Source organism: Vulpes lagopus, chromosome 11 (genome assembly GCF_018345385.1).
Source record: "Vulpes lagopus strain Blue_001 chromosome 11, ASM1834538v1, whole genome shotgun sequence".
Taxonomy (NCBI): Eukaryota; Metazoa; Chordata; class Mammalia; order Carnivora; family Canidae; genus Vulpes; species Vulpes lagopus.
Genome location: NC_054834.1, coordinates 75372777 through 75393793, shown reverse-complemented (window position 1 = coordinate 75393793; position 21017 = coordinate 75372777). Strand labels below are relative to the sequence as shown.

Below are 21017 nucleotides of genomic sequence, written 5' to 3'. Positions count from 1 at the left end.
GGGAGAGGAGGCAGGGGGGGGAGGCGGGGGGAGGAGGGGGAGAGGAGGCGGGAGGAGGAGGGGGAGAGGAGGCGGGGGGAGGAGGGGGAGAGGAGGCGGGGGGAGGAGGGGGAGAGGAGGCGGGGGGAGGAGGGGGAGAGGAGGCGGGGGGAGGAGGGGGGGAGGAGGCGGGGGAGGGGAGGAGGCGGGGGGAGGGGAGAGGAGGCGGGGGGGGGAGGCGGGGGGAGGAGGGGGAGAGGAGGCGGGGGGAGGAGGCAGGAGAGGAGGCGGGGGAGAGGAGGCAGGGGAGAGGAGGCAGGGGGAGGAGGGGGAGAGGAGGCGGGGGAGGAGGGGGGAGGAGGGGGAGAGGAGGCGGGGGAGGAGGGGGAGAGGAGGCGGGGGAGGAGGGGGAGAGGAGGCGGGGGGAGGAGGGGGAGAGAAGGCGGGGGGAGGAGGGGGAGGAGGGGGAGAGGAGGCGGGGGGGGGGAGGCGGGGGGAGGAGGGGGAGAGGAGGCGGGGGGAGGAGGCAGGAGAGGAGGCGGGGGAGAGGAGGCAGGGGAGAGGAGGCAGGGGGAGGAGGGGGAGAGGAGGCGGGGGAGGAGGGGGGAGGAGGGGGAGAGGAGGCGGGGGAGGAGGGGGAGAGGAGGCGGGGGAGAGGAGGCGGGGGGAGGCAGGGGAGAGGAGGCGGGGGGAGGCGGGGGAGAGGAGGCGGGGGAGAGGAGGCGGGGGAGAGGAGGCGGGGGGAGGCGGGGGGAGGGGAGGCGGGGGGAGGAGGCGGGGGGCGGGCAGTGGCGCAAAGCGCCCTGGGTAGCGGGGGAGTTAGTGCCTCGGTGCGTAGCCTCTGGCTTCCGTTTCCACGGTTACGGCGGCGCGAGGCTGTGTCCCAGGTAACACAGGTGTAGAGGGGAAACCTGATGCCTGAGGGACGGGGGGCAGCGCGGCTCAGGGGAACTGGGAAGCAGGGCCTGGGCCCGGGCTCGCGGGAGGGCCGCCCCCCTCCCGGTGCATGTCCTCACTGCGGGCTCTGGCTAGCTCTGCCCACACCCCATTCCCCTAGGATGCTGTCCCGCGCACAAGTGTTCTGTGGCGCCACGAACTGCCCTGGACTCCCACACCCCTCTCCCTGCGTCTCCCATCTGCGGCTTCACTCTTCTCTGCCCGCAAGTGACTGACATGCAGCTCCTCGTCCGTGCCTGGGAGCTGCACACTCTTGAAGTGACTGGTCTGGAGGCCTTTGCTCACATCAAGGCAAAGGTAATAGTGTATCCCTGAGCTTCCCTAACCGTGTGCCTTTGCCTGGCTTCCTGTGATTTCCTTAGACAACACTCTTGACTCTCCTTTTCTTCCCTAGACCCATGTAGCCTCCCTGGAGGGCCACACCATTGAGGATAAAGTTGTGCTTCTGGCAGGTTCTCCCCTGCCGGATGAAGCCATCCTGGGTCAGTGTGGGGTAGAAGCTCTGGCGACCCTGGAGATGGTTGGCCGCATGCTAGGAGGTGACTGGGGCTACAGAGGCCTAACTGCTGCCACGGGGCTGTTTACAATCCTTAGACTTATTTGTTTGCCTTTCACAGTATCTAATATTTTTTGCTTTAATTTACAATATCTAAAAACAGGCTGATTTTGTGTTAAAGTACAGTATCTGCTTTTGCTTCAAAAATTAGGAAGATCTGGTGACAGTGGACCTGCGTTCCCACATACGAAGAGTCCACCCCAGCTGAGTAATGGCTGCTCCCTTTGGAAGGTTTTACAGTTTGCTGCAGTTTCCACTCCTCCCTCCTCCACTCCTCCAAACCAGTATCAGTTACCATTTATCATCAGGCTTGAACTATTGTTTCTCTTATAGTAAAGAGAAGTGAACTCTCTTTTTGTACCTATGTCTCTGTCAAAGTGGGAAAACGAAAAATGGATCAAGAGCGCTGCATGTTTCAAGAAAAGTGGGAACCAGCATATTTCTTTGTGGAAGTTAAGAATAGTCCTATGTGTTTAGTATGTAACCAGACTTGTATCAAAAGAAAACAACTTAAGACACCATTATGAAACAAACCATAGTAAGAATCTTGATTGGTATATGGAAAAGATGTGTAATGAAAAACTAAAGGGACGCGTGGATGGCTGAGTGGTTGAGCATCTGCCTTCGGCTCAGGTCATGATCCCGGGATCCTGGGATCGAGTCCCACATCGGGCTTTCTGCATGGAGCCTGCTTCTCCCTCTGCCTATGTCTCTGCCCCTCTCTCTCTTTCATGAATAAATAAATAAAATCTTTAAAAAAAAAACCTTAATGAACTAAAAAGAGTACTAAACTTTCTTCTGCATTTATCATCAAATACAAATAAGGTAAACGATGCTGCTGTGAAATGCAGTTATGTCATAAATGAAAAAATTGCATAAATGAAAAAATTAATAAAAGGCATCAAAACCTTTTATAGATGGTGAGTTTATCAAAGACTGTCTGTTGAGTGCAGCAGAAATCATGTGTCCAGAGCAGAAACAAGCATTTGCAAACATAAAAATCTAAGTGGAAACACTGTTGCTCATTGAGTAAAAGATATGGCTGAGAACTTACAGGATAAGTTGCAAGAAAAAGTGAAATCATTTGTGACATTTTCTATTGCAGTTGATGAGAGCACATACATAAATAATACAAGCCAGTTAATTATATTTATCTGGGGTGTTGATGAGAATTTTGACATCACTGAAGAACTTTTAGACATGGTGCCCATGACAGACCCAACATCTGAAAATGACTTATTTTTATATATTGAGAAAAGTCTTTTTTTAAATTTATTTTTATTTATTTATGATAGTCACACAGAGAGAGACAGAGGCAGAGACACAGGCAGAGGGATAAGCAGGCTCCATGCACCGGGAGCCCGACGTGGGATTCGATCCCTGGACTCTAGGATCGCGCCCTGGGCCAAAGGCAGGCGCCAAACCGCCGCGCCAACCAGGGATCCCCTATATTGAGAAAAGTCTTGAAAAGTTTAATGTTGACTGGTCAAACTAGTAAGTGTAACCACAGATCGTGCTCCTGCAATGGTCTGTGATAACACTGGATGTGTTGCAAAACTCAAATCCAAGGTCAAAAAGTTTTTCAAAGATGCAGAACTTAAGTCTATTCACTGCATTACTCACCAAGAATTGTTTTGTACTAAAAAGTTAAAATTAGAACATGTCATGGATATAGTGATTAACACAGTGAACTGGATACGCACTCGTGGCTCCAACCACAGGCAGTTCAGTGCTTTGCTTGAGGAACTGGATGCACAATCTGGTAATCTTTTATACAAAGGGTAAGGTGGCTTTCTCATGGCATGGTATTGAGACATTTTTAGAATTAATAAAAGAGATAAATTTATTCATGTCTTCCAAGGGAAAACCCTTTTCCCAGCTCACTAGTGAAGACTGGATCAGAGACCTGGCCTTTTTGGCTGACATTACAAACCACCTAAACACTTTGAATATTTCTCTGCAAAGACGTTCACAAGTGCTGACACAAATGTTATGATTCAGTTTGCTCTTTCCCAGCAAAATTGAGTCTTTGGGAAACTCATTTGGCTGTAAATAATCTGGCTCACTTTCCTACACTGAAATCAATTTTAGGAAATGAGAATGATGGCTTAATCTATGTCCCCAAAATTGTGGAGCCAAAAATTGAATTCCAAAAAAGGTTCTTTGACTTCAAACATTATGAAAATGAACTCATATCGTTTAGCTCACCTTTCTCAATTAACATTAACAGTGTTAATGAAGAATCACAAATGGAAGTTATTGAACTACAGGGTAATACCGTATTAAAAACTAATATGGGGACACCTGAGTGGCTCAGCGGTTGAGCATCTGCCTTCGGCTCAGGGCGAGATCCTGGGGTCCGGGATTGAGTCCCGCATCAGGCTCCTTGTGGGGAGCCTGCTTCTCCCTCTGCCTGTATCTCTGCCTTTCTTTCTCTCTGTGTCTCTCATGAATAAATAAATAAAATCTTAAAAAAAAACCATAAATATGATGACATTGGAATACCAGAATTCTACAAATACCTCAGCAAAAGTTACCCTAGATATAGAAACCATTGTGCAAAGATTCTGTCCATGCTTGGAAGCACCTATGTTTGTGAACAACTGTTTTCTGTTATGAAATTGAGTAAAACTAAATTTTGCTCCCACTTAAAGGATACAAGATTACATTCAGTTCTATACATTGCAACTCGAAATATGAGACCAGACATTGACATCTTGGTACAGAAAAACAGGTGTCAGGTTTCTGGTTCTAAGTCAAAGAAATAACAGATTATGAACAAAAATTTTAATAATTAAAGATTTCTATTTTTCAGTGTATATTTTAAATTTTTTATTTTGAAATATCCAACATCATAAAGTTTATATGTTACATGCCTGCACTGTGGTTCAATTAAAAAAAAAAAAAAGTTTAGGGACGCCTGGGTAGCTCAGTGGTTAAGTGTCTGCCTTTGGCTCAGGGTGTGATCCTGGGATCTGGGATTGAGTCCCACATCAGGCTCCTTACAGGGAGCCTGCTTCTCCCTCTGCCTGTATCTCTGCCTCTCTCTGTGTGTCTCTCATGAATAAATTTTTAAAAAAAGTTTAGATGTTTTTTCCCCCTCCTGGCATTTGATTTTTTATGTACCAAGCCTATTTTGCTTGCTTTTGTATCTCACTTGGCTACCCAACTTTAGTTTGAGACTTCTGCCTAATGGAGCTGGTTACCATAATTAGTTTTTGTTTTTCTGTTTTTCTCAAGCCATGGAAAAACTGTCATTTGTTGCCTTGAGCAAAATGTCTGAGCTGTAGAATTTCTGTGGATAATGTTTGAGCCAGGTTGTGCGAGTTATCAATTTATTGCTTCTCAGCTCCAAATTCATTCTTCATTGTCTGCTCTTCAAAAATGGATCTGGGCCCTTTAAATATCTTTCCTTTGACAGCAGGCATGATGTGGAGCTTAGTCAGTGGAGGGCACTGGAGACACGCTGCAAAAAGAAGGAGGTTTCCTTCCTGGTTTGCTCATTTGCCAACTCCTGCAGTGCAGATGGCTTCTCTAGCACCAATCCCCTGCAGTGCCCAGCAGTCAGCAGCACCCAGAGCCAGCAGCTTTCCCTGGCTTACTTCTATAGGCAGTTTTATAATGAAATCCTTTTGGTGAGACACTTTCCCATGAACAGCTTTCCCCAGTATCCTAAAGGGGTGATTTCCGGCAAATTCTGCCATTCGGCAATAATTTCTCGATATTTATTCTGTATGTATTTCATAAATCTGAACCATGCCCTGAAATCCAAACCACGTTCTTTAAAAAAAAAAAAAAAGATTTTATTCATTTATTCATGAGAGACACAGAGAGAGAGAGGCAGAGACACAGGCAGAGGGAGAAGCAGGCTCCATGGAGGGAGCCTGACGTGGGACTTGATCCCAGGTCTCCAGGATCACACCCTGGGCTGAAAGCGGTGCTAAATTGCTGAGCCACCCGGGCTGGGCTGCCCTCCCCCGCCAAAAGAATTCTTACCAGACAGTTCATAATTTTTATATTAAATCACTGTTTAAATTCTTGTATGGTTTCTTCTGATTGGACCCTGATTGATACAGGTCCTATTTCTTATCTCTCTTGGGATTCCCCTCAAATAAGCATATTTGGATTCTGGGCTACAAAGAGAACAAATGTCCACATACACAGGCCTTTGCCTTTCCTTGGGTCAGCAAGTCACTTAATGGAAAGGAGAGGCCTCTGGGACCCACAGCATTTAATTAGTCATAAGATTGTCATTATGTGTATAATAATTGGTTATAACTCATCGCTATTGTACTTCAACTATAACCTAACTTGACAACAGAAAAAAATAATTGGGCCCATTCAACAAATACTTGTCAACAACATGTCATGTGCAAGATCCTACTCTTGAGTGTAGGCTGGTTCTGTCATTTGTTCATTCCATGACCTTGAGCTGGTCATCTTGTCCCTCTGATCTTCACCTTCACCCATGAAATGAGGCTATTACCACATGTATTAGTTATTTGTTACCACATTCAAGTCACCACAAAGTATAGTGGCTTAAAACAACAAATATTTATTATCTCACTGGTTTCTTAGGAATCTGGCAGTGGCTTAGCTGGGTGGTTTCAGCTCAATGTCTCTTAAGAGGTTGCAGTCAAATTATCAGGTATACCTGCAGTCATCTGAAGGCTTTAGTGGGGCTTTATCAGATCCCCATCTCTCATGACTTCTCTGGGAAAGTCAGCTACCGTGTTGTGAGAAGTCCTGTGGAGAGGCCCATGTGGTTGTAGTCAGATGTTTGCTGAGGCTGAAGTCAACCTGAAGGCTCAGCGAGGCTGCAAGTTCATGATGGCCCTTTCACAGGGCAGCCACTGGTCTTGGGTCCTGTTTAAGCCAGAGGCCCTGGGGGCCATCGATAACTTCTCCAGCACAGGAGTCTCAAGGTAGTTAAGAACAGAATCCAAGATAGTCACACACAGAGAGAGAAAGAGAGAGGCAGAGACACAGGCAGAGGGAGAAGCAGGCTCCATGCAGGTAGCCTGAGGTGGGACTCGATCCCGGGTCTCCAGGATCACGCCCTGGGCCAAAGGCAGGTGCCAAACCGCTGAGCCACCCGGGCTGCCCTATTATTAAGTGCTGTTTTAGTGATGAAAAAACACAGAGTACAGAGAAATTAACTAGCTTTCTACCATTAGGATATGGCAACACTAGGTCTTCTCAAAAGACCTGAGGTAGTCTCTGTCTTCAGGCCCAGCTGGATCCAGCAACAAATGATAAAACCAATGGAACTTTATATCCTTGTTTTGGTTTGCTAGGACTGCCATAAAAAAAACACCACAGATTGAGTGGCTTAAACAACAAAAATTTATTTTCTCACAGTCCTAGAGAGTGGAAGTCCAAGATCACAGTATTGGCTGGTATATATTGGTATATATCTGAGGGCTCTCTTCTTATCTTACAGATGGTTGCCCTCTTGCTGCCTTTTAAAATTTTTTTTTAATTTAATTTTATTTATTTCAGAGAGAAAGCAAGCACAAGTATGAATGAGGGGAGGGGCAGAGGAAGAAACAAACTCCCTGCTGAGAGAAGCCTAACATGGGGCTTAATCCCAGGACACTGGAATCATGATCTGAACCAAAGGCAGATGCTTAACCAACTGAGCCACCCAGACACCCTGGTTGTTGTTTTTTTTTTTTTTTTTTTTTAAGATTTTATTTATTCATTTGAGAGAAGAGAGAGAACATACAAGTGGGGGTGGGGGGCAGAGAGAGAGGCAGAAGCAGACTGCCCACTGATCAGGGAGCCCAACCCAGAGCTTAATGCCAGGACCCTTGGGATGATGACCTGAGCTGAAGGCAGACACTTAACTGACTGAGCTACCCAAGCACCCCTTGCTGCCCCTTTAATTGTGTTAAATTATGGCCTCATCCTAATGGCTTCATATTAATTTAATCACCCCTATCTCCAAATACAGGACATTCTTAGGTACGGAGGATTTAGACTTCAACCTATGAACGTGGGGCGGGGAGGCACAATTCAGCCTGTAAAAAGTACCCAACAGAAAGGATCTTAGGTATTTTATTCCCTTAAACCGTGAATTCTTTACAGACTTATGTCATAGTTCTCCTTGTTCTTTTGAACAATATAGTAACTTCCTTTCCTCTCAAATGTAAATCTAATTCAGCGTTCACTTTCATTTTACCTTATTTATTCTGACTCTTCATTTTCAAAACATGCTTTTAAATTATCATTCTAGGGATCCCTGGGTGGCTCAGTGGTTTAGCGCCTGCCTTCAGTCCCAGGGCGTGATCCTGGAGTCCCAGGATCAAGTCCCAGGATCAAGTCCCACATCGGGCTCCCTGCATGGAGCCTGATTCTCCCTCTGCCTGTGTCTCTGCCTCCCTCTCTCTGTGTCTCTCATGAATAAATAAAATCTTAAAAAAAAATAAAATAAAAGAATTACCATTCTAATTGTGTTTTATCAGCCTTTTCAAGCTTCTATAGTTTTGAAGCTAAATGTCTTGGGATGCTTGGGTGGCTCAGTGTTTGAGCATCCGCCTTTGACTCAGGTCATGATCCTGGGGTCCCAGGATCAAGTCCCTCATCAGGCTCCCCATGGGGAGCCTGCTTCTCCTTCTATGTCTCTGCTTTTTTCTGTGTGTGTCTCATGAATAAATAAATAAATAAAATCTAAAAAGAAAATAAACAAATGTCTCTCTCCCCTGTGAATACCCAAGGGATTTCTGGAATGGTGGGGAGGGATCTTGAGGGTACTCATTTAAAATAAAACTTGTAAAAAAAAATAAAAAATAAAAAAAATAAAATAAAATAAAACTTGTACAAGCGTGCCTGCTTGCCTCAGTGGAGCATGTGACTCTTGATCTTAGGGTTGTGAGTTTGAGCCCCATGTTGGGTGTAGAGATTACTTAAATTTCTGAATGCTATCAAGTATAGGGAGGGATGTGGAGCAACAAGAACTCTCGTGCACTGCTGGTGCCACTGTAAAATGATATAATGGGGAACAAGTTTGCCGTTTCTTTTTTTAAAAATATTTTATTTATTTGAGAGAGCATAGATGAGAGAGCTGAGGTGGCAGCAGAGGGAAAAGCAGACTCTCCGCTGAGCAAGGAGGCCAACTTGAGGCTCTATCCAAGGACCCTGGAATCATGACCTGAGCTGAAGGCACATGCCTAACCGACTGAGCCACCCAGGTGCCCCAAGTTTGGAGTTTCTTATAAACATATACTTACCATATGATTTAGCAGTTGTACTTCTAGGTATTCACCCAAGAGAAATGAAAACATAAATCCATACAAAGACTTTTTTTTTAAAGATTTTTATTTTATAAAAATAATTTGGGAAGCCCCTCTTGGTGTGGCCCAAATAATTATTTTATTTATTTGACAGAGAGAGTGAGAGAGGACAAGCAGAGGAATAGCAGAGGCAGAGGGAGAATCAGGCTCCTTATGGAACAGGGAGCCCAATGTGGGGCTCGATCCCAGGACTTTGAGATCATGTCCTGAGCCGAAGGCAGATGCTCCCCCTTTTTTTCCATACAAAGACTTGTAGAAGAATGATCAGGACAGTTTTATTCAGGATAACCACCAACTGAAAATACTCGAAATCTCCATCACAGAGGAATGGATAAACAATTATATATCCATGAAATGGAATATTACTCAACAACAAAGTGGAAAAAAATGCTAAAACACATAAAGACATGGATAAATCTCAAAAATACCTTGAGAAAAAGAAGGCATATGCTAAAGACTTGCATAGGTTTGTATGATCCATTTATTTATTTTTTTGTATGATCCATTTAAATGATATTCTAGAAAGCCACAACTAATTTAAAGTAACAGAAAGCAGATCTAAAGTTGTCTGACTGGGGGACAGTGGATGAACTGACATCAAAGAGATACAGAGAATCTGTGGGGCCACAGAAATCTTCATGATGGTTGTAGTTTTGTTTGTCAAAACTCATTGAACTGTACACTTAAAATGGGTCCATTTATAGTATGTAAATTATATCTTGGTAAAGTTGTGGGTTTTCTTTTTAAGATTTTATTTATCTATTCATGAGAGACACAGAGATCCATCTCTCATGGATACCTGCCCCTCATTTCAAGTCAATCTTGTACAACCTGCCAGATATCCATGGACAATACTCTATAGCTCAATACAAGATGAGTCTAACCCTCTACAAACCACACATGCCTCTTGAAATTCTGAAAGCCAGAAGAGAACCCCTAAGTGTATACCATCGTGCGGTAACATTAGCTAGAAGGTAAAGAGCAAAGAACACAACAGACATTTCAGAGGAATTGCATGAAGACATGGGATGATGACCTCAGGAGGCTGGGGATAGGGATGGACTGAAAGGAAATTGCTGTTTTTCAGCCTGCTGAAAGGAAGGGCCTACTTGCATGCTTCTTCCTGTGTCCCATTAATATGAGTGTCTCATACAGGGATAGTGACCAGTTCTAACACTTGTCAGGCTCATTATGGCCTAATGAATAGAGACAAATAGATGTATAATCTGTCTGTGGAGGGGTGGGTGATGAGAGAAACCAACCCTGGTGCTTTGTTGGTGGAAATGTAAATGGTACAGCTGCTCTGGAAAACCATTTGGCAGTTTCTCTTAAAACTAAACATATGCCTACCATACAACCCAGCAATCACACTCCTGGGCACACATTCCAGAGAAATTAAAACATATATCCACTCAATAATATGTGCATTGGGGATGCCTGGGTGGCTCAGTGGTTGAGCATCTATCTGCCTTTGGCTCAGGGCATGATCCCAAGGTCCCTGGATTGAGTCCTGCATCGAGCTTCCTGCATGGAGCCTGCTTCTACCTCTGCCTGTATCTCTGCCTCTCTCTGTGCCTCTCATGAATAAATAAATAAAATCTTTTAAAAATATATGTGCATGAGGGCCGCCTGGGTGGCTCGGCGATTTGGCGCCACCTTCAGCCCAGGGCCCGATCCTGGAGACCTGGGATCGAGTTCCACATCAGGCTCCCTGCATGGAGCCTGCATGCTTCTCTCTCACCTGTGTCTCTGCCCCTCTGTGTGTGTGTGTGTGTGTGTGTGTGTGTGTGTGTGTGTGTGTGCCTCTCACGAATAAATTAATAAAATATTATATATATATATATGCATGAATGTTCATAGCAGCTTATTTATAATAGTCAAGTGGAAACAATCCAGATATCTTTCAGTGAGTGAATGGTAAGTATGTCCACACCATGGACAATTACTCAGCAATGAAAAGGAACAAAACATCTTTTTTTTTTTTAAGATTTTATTTATTTATTCATGAGAGACACAGAGAGAGAAGAGAGGCAGAGACACCGGCAGAGGGAGAAGCAGGCTCCATGCAGGGATCCTGATGTGGGACTCGATCCCAGGTCTCCAGGACCACATCCTGGGCCAAAGGCAGGTGCTAAACCGCTGAGCCACCCAGGGATCCCGGGAACAAAATATCTTAAATGGATCTCAAGGCAGTTATGCTTGGGCAGCCCGGGTGGCTCAGCAGTTTGGCACTGCCTTCAACCCAGGGTGTGGTCCTGGAGACCTGGGATCGAACCCACGTCAGGCTCCCTGCATGGAGCCTGCTTCTCCCTCTGCCTGTGTCTGTGCCTTTCTCTCTCTCTCTCTGTGTGTCTCTCATGAATAAATAAATAAAATATTTTTTTTAGAAAGGCAGTTATGCTGAATGAAAAAAAGTTAATCTCATTAAGTTGCATACTAGGGATGCCTGGGTGGCTCAGTGGTTGAGCATCTGCCTTTGGCTCAGGGCATGATCCTGGGGTCTTGGGATGGAGTCCCACATCAGGCTCTCTGCATAGAGCCTGCTTCTCCTCCCCCTTCCTATGTCTCAGCCTCTCTCTGTGTGTCTCTCATGAATAAATAAATAAAATCTTTTAAAAAATCCTCTTTAGGTCCAAGTCCCTGCTCCGCTGTGTCGAGTATACTTGGACCCAAGCTCGAGCTTGTAAATAAACCCTCGTGTGTTTGCATCGGTGTCGGCTCCTTGGTGGTTTCTCGGATTCGCAATCTTGGGCACAACATTTGGGGGCTCGTCCGGGATCCAAGAAACCTCCAGGACCCCATCAGGAGGGTTTCACGCGTGGTGAGTGCACTCAACTTTTTCCACCTTTTGCGCGCATATTTCTGAGAGCTCTAACCTGAAGGAATTCCAATCTGTATTAGGTCGGCATTGGCTTAAGTGGACGCGCTGGTGGGCCATCGACTGGGGGTCTTGAGGAGACGTCCCTTGCCCCCACCGGGAGGATGGGGTCCTCACCTGTAAGGAGGACGGGGGTCCTCATCTGTAAAAAAAAATCCTCTTTAAAAAAAGTTGCATACTTTATGATTCCATTTGTACATCATTCATGACAACAAAATTATAGAGCTGAAGAACAAATTTAGTAAGTGCCAGGGGTTGAGGACAAGGGTGCATAAGATAGGATCTCTATAGTGATGGAGTAATTCTGTATTTTCATTGGTGTAGTTGTTACACAAATCTACATATGACATAAATTACACAGTGTTCTACAACACACACATAGATGAGTGTGTGTAAAACCATTAAACTCTGAATAAGCTCACTGAATTGTACTATGGCACATTTCTCAGTTTTCAAAATACACTTGTTATGGACTGAATTTTTGTTTCCTCTCAAATTTATATTTTGAGATCGTACTCCCCACCCCATGTGATGGTGCTAGGAAATGGAGTCTTTGGGAGATCATTACCTCAGAAGAGTGAAGCCCTCATGAATGGGATTAGTGCCCTTATAAAGAGATTGCAAAAGGCTCTCCTGCTCCCTTTCTGCCACGTGAGGACACAGTGAAAAGCTGGCAGGCTGCAGCCCGGAAAAGGGTTCCCACCAGAATCCCACCGTACTGGCATCCAGATCTTGCTTGGTCTTCATCTCCAAAACTGTGAGGAATAAATTTTTGCTGTTTGAGCCATGCAGTCTATGAGATTCTATTGTAGCAGCCTGTGAAATGATAGAAAATATATATATTGGTCTCTGCCCCAGTTCCTCACACAGAGCTCCTAAAACCCTTGTAATTTCCCAAGTGATAAGAGCATCAGGAGCATCCTTTGTTCTAATGTTTAGTCTGGGACCTGTTTCTGACACAGAGCTCTGAAATCCCTTGGAATTCCCTGGGTGATAGGAGTGTCTTTTGTTCTATTAGAGTGACTCTTGATGGATATCTTCAGGTTGGGGGCTCTTCATTAAAAGCTTGAGGAATGGGCAGTCCCAGTGGCTCAGCGGTTTAGCCAGGGCCTGATCCTGGAGACCTGGGATCAAGTCCCACGTCGGGCTCCCTGCATGGAGCCTGCTTCTCCCTCTGCCTGTGTCTCTGCCTCTCTCTCTCTCTCTGTGTATCTCTCATGAATAAATAAATAAATAAATAAAATCTAAATAAATAGATAGATGATAGATAGATAGATAGATAGATAGATAGATAGATAGATAGATAAAAGCTTGAGGAAGCCTGGCAATTCCACAGGCTCATCTTGCTGCCTTATTTCTTCCCACCTTTTTATGAGTTCATGTTTTGCTTGACACCTCCTGAGACAGGGGTACAGGAATGGCCAGGAGAGAGACCTTCACAGGCTGCAGAGGTTCCTGTGATTAGGAAGCAGGCCTAGCAGAGAAATGGAGGCATGCATGTTCCAAGATCTCACAGGAGGCCATGAAATACATAGAGAACCTCTGTTTGGAAATGCCCCAACTCCTGGCCTTTCCTGCCCACAGGTGATTCTCTCCCAACAACATGTGCCAGAAGAATCTGAGATCACAGGAAGAGCTCAGCAGGGCTCAGCAGGAAAATGGAAGAATGTTAGACCTAGAGACACCATGCAAAAATGAGGCACACAGAACAGAGCAAGCTGCAGAAAGGGCCCCTGTTAGCTACATAATGGGTCTGTGTACTGCAAGCCCTCCAGTTACAGAGCATGGGAAATGAATCTGTCACACTGTCCTCATCTTTGAGTTAGTGCTGAGCTGGGCGGAGAAACTGCTTGTCCTTCCCTCGCCCTTCAGCCTCTGCAGATCTCGTCTCCTGAACTCACACTGAACCTCAAGACCCAGACTTCCTGGCATCTGTTTCTCTCCCTGTGTTGTGATCCCTTGACTGTCACATCCCCCTCTGAATTTCTTTTGGCCAGGTCTGACTGTTTTTGCTTTGACCCTGACACTGCCCTTACCCTTCTGGTTTCATGGTAGTCCGATGAATCTAGTATTTGGATAACTTGGAAATAGCTCCCTGGAACCTCTTCCAGCTCTGGAGTTCCACAGCATGAGTACACTCACAGTCAACTGTCATTTTTTTTCAAAAAAGATTTTATTGGGCAGCCCGGGTGGCTCAGCAGTTTAGCGCCACCTTCAGCCCAGGGCGTGATCCTGTAGACCCGGGATTAGATCCCACATCAGGCTTCCTGCCTGGAGTCTGCTTCTCCCTCTGCCTGTTTCTCTACCTCTCTCTCTGTGTGTGTCTCTCATGAATAAATAAATAAAATATTTAAAAAAAAAGATTTTATTTACTTAATTTATTTTTAAAATTTTGAGAGAGAGACACAGGTAGGACACAGGCAGAGGGAGAAGCAGGCTCCCCGTTTAGCAGGGAGCCTGATGGGATTCTGAACAGAAGGCAGAGGCTTAACCTATTAAGCCACCCAGATGCCCCTGTACTGTCAATTTTTAAATACTTGTTAAGTCAGTTTAACAAGTATTTCCTATTTATTACTACGATATAAACCACTTTGAGAAGGCCTGTCTGGGAAGGAAGGCATGTCAGAGTATAGCAGAGCCTCAAGGTAGAGAGCCATGGAGAACACCTGGCCCAGCCATGCCAGAGAAGAGACTGCCTGAGTTTTTTAGTTACATGTTACAATGGATACCTATTTCTACTTAGGTTCTTTTGAGGTAGGGTAGGAGTTTCAGGTAAAACTGAAGATTTGCTAGACCTAGACATTGGCCTAGCACATGAATGCTGACACGCCTTAGCTGGGTGACTTCGGGCAAGTAATAAAGGGATCTGGGTAACATTCTGGAGGGGGAATAAAAACCAGCTATAGACCTGACCTAACTCTGAGAGGTAGGAAATCTGAATTCTAGACCTGCTGCTTTTATTTCCTCTGAGGGGCTTGGGAGCCAGGCCCTGCTCTCTTGGTTTCTCCCGCCAAGCACTCTGCTGAGGGGATGAAGGTCCTGCCTCACACTGGGTAGCAGGTGTCACCCTCCCCACACTGTGTGCCTGCAGCAGAAGCACTGGATCCTTAGAGAGTGTGCGTTCCTCAAAGGGATTCCCGGGGGTCCCAGAACTGGAACTCATGATGCTGGATGAACACATTCACTTGCCAACTGATGCGATGAGAAATAGACCAAGGAGGCAGATCTACCTCCCCAGCTTCCACTGTGTTCTGGTGGCTGCCTGCAGGGTACCCTGGTGTGGTCAGGGTTTGTAGCATGAGTACTTCCCATTTCTGCACCAAGCATGTTCCCAGCTCCAGCATTCTGGAAAGACCCTTTCTGGGTACAGAACTCCTCTCTGCAGCAAAGAGATGCTCCTCCATGGCCCCGATTCTGTGGGGGCACAGGAAGTTCACTGCCTGTACCCTTCCTGTTTGATGGAACTGGAACTTGAGCCACAGGTCTGGGTGTGTCCCCCGACCCCCTCACCTTGGCTCTCCACAAGGCAGGAGCCAAGATACTAGCCATGCCTGCCCTTGCCTGGCTCAACCATACATTCCTCTCCCTGGGCCTTCAGTCTCACCCTAGTCAGGGTTCTACATGCAGAAACATCATCCCACCTCCAGACAAAGTCTTCTGCCTGCAATGCCCTGTCCAATTTATCAGCCTCCTCTTCCTTCCAGGCCTAATTAAAGCCCCACCCCTGTGGCTCATGACTGTCTCCCTGACGCAAATTTCCAGAGCACCGGCTGGCTCATCTGTAGCACTTGGCGCAGCCCACGCTGCGTCAGGGATATTTATGGATGTGTTTGATTCTTCAGAAGGAGGCATCGTAACGCAAGCCCCAAGCCAAATTGCAGAAATATGTTTAGAAAGATAGAGAAGCCACCTGGAAAAACACAATGCTGCTGCCTTGGAAGCATGCGTGTGTATTTCTACTTTTTCCTTTATGCATTCCATTGCTTATAGAATGTATACGTATTACAGGGCTGTAAATATTACAACCTTTTAATTTTTTATAACAAAATCTTTTTTTCTTCAAAATCTTTTTTTAAAGATAGATTTTATTTATTTATTCATGAGACACACACACACACACACACAGAGGCAGAGACATAGGCGGAGGGAGAAGCAGGCTCCATGCAGGGAGCCCAATGTGGGATTCGATCCCGGGACTCCAGGATCACCCCCTGAGCTGAAGGCAGATGCTTAATTGCTGAGCCACCCAGGTGTCCCTATAACAAAATCTTTAATAACTTTCTGTGTAAAGTCTCACATATTTCTTAAATTTATTCCTAGGTATTTTATAGTTTGTGTTGCCATGTGAGCAATTAGAGTAAGGTAGGTCTCATGTACCCAAATAGATCTCCGGGATCCCTGGGTGGCTCAGCGGTTCAGTGCCTGCCTTTGGCCCAGGGCGTGATCCTGGAGTCTCGGGATAGAGTCCCATGTCGGGCTCCCAGCATGGAGCCTGCTTCTCCCTCTGTCTCTCCTCTCTATGTCTATCATGAATAAATAAATAAAATAAAAAACAACAACAACAACAAAAAAAAAACCCACCAAAATAGATCTCCAATCCTATTTCTGAATGAGAAAAGCAAGCAAAACAATATATCTAGTATAATATGTTTTATGGAAAAAAAATTCCATAACTACTAAAATAATACATTTCGGGGCAGCCCCGGTGGCGCAGTGGTTTAGCGCCGCCTCCAGCCCAGGGCATGATCCTGGAGACCTGGGATCGAGTCCCGCATCGGGCTCCCTGCATGGAGCCTGCTTCTTCCTCTGCCTGTGTCTCTGCCTCTCTCTCGCGCTCTGTATCTCTCATGAGTAAATAAAATAAAATCTTAAAAAATAATAATAATAATACATTTCTATATATGTATATACTATATATACACATATATTAAATAGAGATGTATATAGAGACATATTAAGTCTATATGTGTGGTATGTATACATAAATGTGCATTAACATATCTATGTTTGTATACAGACATATAAACTAGAGTCTTTGTATTTTGCACATGAATATATGTAAGACAGAAAACCAGTAGTCAGCTTCGGGGCAGACCTAGGATGGGAAGTGATGGTCCACAGGACTTTAACAGTACTGTTTAAATTTTACAAGACAGTATCTATGTACTTAATTTTTTTAAAAGATTTTATTTATTGGGATCCCTGGGTGGCGCAGCGGTTTGGCGCCTGCCTTTGGCCCGGGGCGCGATCCTGGAGACCCCGGATCGAATCCCACGTCGGGCTCCCGGTGCATGGAGCCTGCTTCTCCCTCTGCCTATGTCTCTGCTTCTCTCTCTCTCACTGTGTGCCTATCATAAATAAATAAAATTAAAAAAAAAAATTTAAAAAAAAAAATAAAAAAATAAAAGATTTTATTTATTTATTCATGAGAGACATACAGAGAGAGAGAGGCAGAGACCTAGGCAGAAGGAGAAGCAGGCTCCATGCAAGGAGCCCAATGTGGGACTCAATCCCTGGAATCTGGTATCACACCCTGAGCCAAAGGCAGATGCTCAACTGCTGAGCCACCTAGGTGTCCCTACTTAATATTTTTTTAAGATTATTTATTTGAGGGATCCCTGGGTGGTGCAGCGGTTTGGCGCCTGCCTTTGGCCCAGGGCGCGATCCTGGAGACCCGGGATCGAATCCCACATCAGGCTCCCGGTGCATGGAGCCTGCTTCTCCCTCTGCCTGTGTCTCTGCCTCTCTCTCTCTCTCTCTCTCTCTCTCTCTCTGTGACTATCATAAATAAATAAAAAATTTTTTAAAAAAAGATTATTTATTTGAGAGAGATAGAGAGCAAGGGCATGAGCAGGGAGGAAGAGCAGAGGCAGAGGGAGCAGCAGACTCTCTGCTGAGCAGGGACCCCCCCCCCCCATGCGGAACTCCATCCCAGGACCCCAGAACCATGACCTGAGCCAAAGGCAGCCACTTAACCACTGAGCCACCCAAGCGCCCCTGTGTACTTAACATTTCTAAATAGATAAAACAATAATAAATCATAGATTGGAGCCAGGAAGCCTGAGGTAGGAAAGGCAGTTTTAGGTGAACCTATGAGACACATTTTTCCTGCAACAAAGTTTAATTGGCTCTGGCTGCTGAATCCAATTGGACATCTTGATAGAACAGTTTCAAAAAGTGTCACAGTGCACAATTTCCAAAGCTAAAACCATAACCCTTGTTAATATAGAGTATGTGTCAGAGATTACTTAATGCCTTAAGGACGGTAGCAGTAAGGTGGAAGTACAAGTTCAAAGAGAGCCAGAAGAAAAAAAAAAAAAAAAAAAACAAAGAGAGCCAGAGAGACATAAGTATTTAGAGGCATTAAAAAAAGTGTTGCAGGGATCCCTGGGTGGCGCAGCGGTTTAGCACCTGCCTTTGACCCAGGGCACGATTCTGGAGACCTGGGATCGAATCCCACGTCGGGCTCCTGGTGCATGGAGCCTGCTTCTCCCTCTGCCTATGTCTCTGCCTCTCTCTCTCTCTGTGTGACTATCATAAATAAAAATTAAAATTAAAAAAAAAAGTGTTGCAGTGAGACTGCTGAGCTACATACTCAACCGGCTAATGCCTATAGGGAAATAAAACCACTACGTTCGGAGCCAGCTTTTCTACCTGATAGAAATTATTTACATTTTATCAATCTGCTTGTCATCAAATTGGGGCTGGCAGTCATCATTTTGCCTTATTTCCAAATTTTAAATAATTATTTCTTAATAGAGGAGCATGTTACTTAACCCCTTCTCTAGATTTTCTCGTTGATCCTGACCTTTCCCAAATTAGGAGTGTCAACTGATTGGAAAGTGGACTGACCATACTTGGTGGCAGCACTCTGAGCTCTGAGGACACAATCCTGGGGCCTGGTTCCATCAGCGCCCTTGTCCTGAGTCCGGAGCTGGACTCCAGGAAGCAGGAATTAATCAGCTCTCTTCCTCAGGTCAGGGAGCCCTGGGGCAGGACCTTACACCCCTGTCTTCCAGAAGGCTGCAGGGCTGAGCTGAGATCTAAGGACAAAGGAAGGGCGGCCCCGGTGGCGCAGCGGTTTAGCGCCGCCTGCAGCCTGGGCTGTGATCCTGGAGACCCGGGATCGAGTCCCACATCTGGCTCCCTGCATGGAGCCTGCTTCTCTCTCTGCCTGCCTCAATGCCTGCTTCTCTCTCTGCCTGCCTCAATCTCTCTCTCTCTCTCTCTCTCTCTGCCTCTGAATAAATTTAAAAAAAAAAAAAAAAAAACGGACAAAGGAATTCACCATGATAGAGGGAGGGGAGGACTGAAGTGAGCCAGGAGCAAAGGCTGAGGCCCACACAGACCCCAGAGTACCCTCCCACCTGGTTCCCTGTCTCCCAGCCCTGCAGATGCCACCTGGGCCTGCAGGCCACCCATCCCAAGTATCACACGTTGGGGAGGAGGAGGGAATCTCACTGAGGAGAGGCGGCCGCCAGCCTGCAGCCTGTTGGGGTGCGGGGATCAGTTCAGTGACTCTGAAAGCGTTTGTTTACTAGAACAGTCACGTGAGGCGCCGGCTGACTGAGTCAGGCCGGAAGAATTGGTGGGCTCCCAGGTCAGAGCAGGGTTAACCCGCGGAAGGTCTCTTCCAGCTCAGGGTCCCGCGAGGGCGGAGGGATTAGGACTCCCAGGCCTCGCTTCTCCCTTTCCCAGGGTCTCTGCCCCGGCCTTACACACTGGGACATACGGGGAGTTCCAGGCAGGGGAGGGGAGTCCAGGGCTTTCTGCCCTGGAAGGAGCAACCTGGGGTCACGGCTGGGCTTCTGGACGGATGGGGGCTGGGTTGTCAGGAGTGACTGCGGGAGAAGAGTGTCCCAGGTTTTGGCCAGAGGATGGGGGCAGCATCCTGAGAGGAGCACTGAGATGGGGGAAAGTGGGTCTTCGGAAACGTCTGTACTTTGTCCTCCCAGCCACTCCCAAACAGCTTTCAAGCCCCGGCTCCCGGTGCCTCCCGCGTGCTCCCGAGGCCCACTCTGCCCCGTTCTCACGCTCGCGCCGGGCCAGCGGCCTTCCCTGCGCCCAAGTCCACACCGCCTACCCCCAAGCCCTTCCTCACGGCAGCCAGTGCCCTCTCGGGCCCTCTCCTCATTTCTGCTCTGCACACAGCCCCCGCCGGTCCGCCCCGGTTGCTCGCTCCTGCTTGCCTTTGCACCTACTGCTCCCTGCACCCGGACCCCAACTTCCCGAGCCCCCCTACCCTGCCCCAGAGCAGTCCCTTTCGGGAAGCCTTCTCTGGGGCGTCTGCCAGCCACTCTCGGCACCGCTTCCTCTCCGGGCTCCCCAGACCCGGAACCAAAGCGCGTGCGAACACCGCTGGCACAGGGCCTGGCCCGGAGGGGGGGGGAGGCTCTAGGGCTGGGCCCGCAAAGGGATGGGAGCTGAGGGGGGCGGGTCACTCGGCCACTGTGGGAATCGGGCGGCAGGGGACGCTCGGAGTGTGTGTGGAGGGTGGGGTGGCCGGGTAGGGAACAGCTCGGAAGGAAGGAGGGGTGCGGTGCCTGAGGGCTCCGGCCCGCCCCACGCTGGGGCTGGGGTGGCGGCCGCTCTCGTCCTCCCCCTCCCCCTCCAGTCGCAGGAGCGCGGGCCGCGCGGGCTGAGCTCACCGGGCGGTGACGCGCGAGCTCCAATTGCGGCGGCGGCGCGTCGCTCTTGAGAGGGGAGCCTGCCTGGGACGCTGGCAGCCGCGTCAGCTCCTGCAAGCCTCCGACTGCGCCCCCGGGCCAGAGCCGCGCGAGGGGGAGGCGCGGGCCTGGCCTTCCGGGTGCGGGGAGCCACGCGGCCGGGAGTGCGGCGGTGCGGGAGTGGGTGAACTAAGCCCGCGGCGCCGGAGCCGCGGAGGGGTCTAGGGCTCGAAGCCGCTGAGCACGCGGCCTGCCGCCCTGGCCGGACCATTCTGAGTTAGCCTCACACGCCCTGCGATGCAAGGTTCTCCTAGGCCCCCAGCACTCCCTAAGAGGAGACCCCACGCAAATGGCCCTCCAGCAGCTCCTTGGTTCCTCCCACTAATAGGAGCTCACCATCACTGCTTTGAAAGTTCTTAATACCCCCTTATTCATTCACTAAACAAATGTTTGTTTACCCAGCACCTACTATATGGCAAAGACTGGGCACACCCTGGGCCGGAGAGGAAGCAGGGCCAACGCACTGATTTAGCTAAAGACTGGTATTGCCATGACGAAACCAAGCCCCAAGGCTTAGTTGATGTTCTAGGATTCTTTCTCTGGGAGCCTTCCTACCTCTGCCTGCTGAGGTAAGCCCAAAATCGGAGGGTGGAGCCTCTTCTGGTTTGAACTTGACCCAAGTATTT

At 47.5% G+C, this 21017-nt stretch overlaps 3 long non-coding RNA genes across 5 annotated transcripts; 1 reads left to right on the top strand and 2 right to left on the bottom strand.

Moving 5' to 3' along the window:
- Window positions 1-722: 722 nt before the first annotated feature.
- On the top strand, window positions 723-4365 carry LOC121501439. 2 transcript variants are annotated; one of them, XR_005990604.1, is made up of 4 exons: window positions 723-866; window positions 1037-1233; window positions 1331-1475; window positions 1644-4365. It is a non-coding gene; the product is annotated as an uncharacterized LOC121501439 (long non-coding RNA). The 2 variants fall into 2 exon arrangements; XR_005990603.1 differs by lacking the exon at window positions 1331-1475.
- Window positions 4366-11469: 7104 nt separating this feature from the next.
- LOC121501291 lies at window positions 11470-20845 on the bottom strand. Its single transcript, XR_005990568.1, has 3 exons — window positions 20314-20845; window positions 12234-12481; window positions 11470-11807 (listed from the first exon to the last, which is right to left on the bottom strand). It is a non-coding gene; the product is annotated as an uncharacterized LOC121501291 (long non-coding RNA).
- LOC121501292 lies at window positions 16963-19968 on the bottom strand. Of its 2 annotated transcripts, none has more exons than XR_005990570.1 (3): window positions 19908-19968; window positions 18518-18708; window positions 16963-17013 (listed from the first exon to the last, which is right to left on the bottom strand). It is a non-coding gene; the product is annotated as an uncharacterized LOC121501292 (long non-coding RNA). The 2 variants fall into 2 exon arrangements; XR_005990569.1 differs by having other exon boundaries at window positions 19767-19961.
- Window positions 20846-21017: the final 172 nt, after the last annotated feature.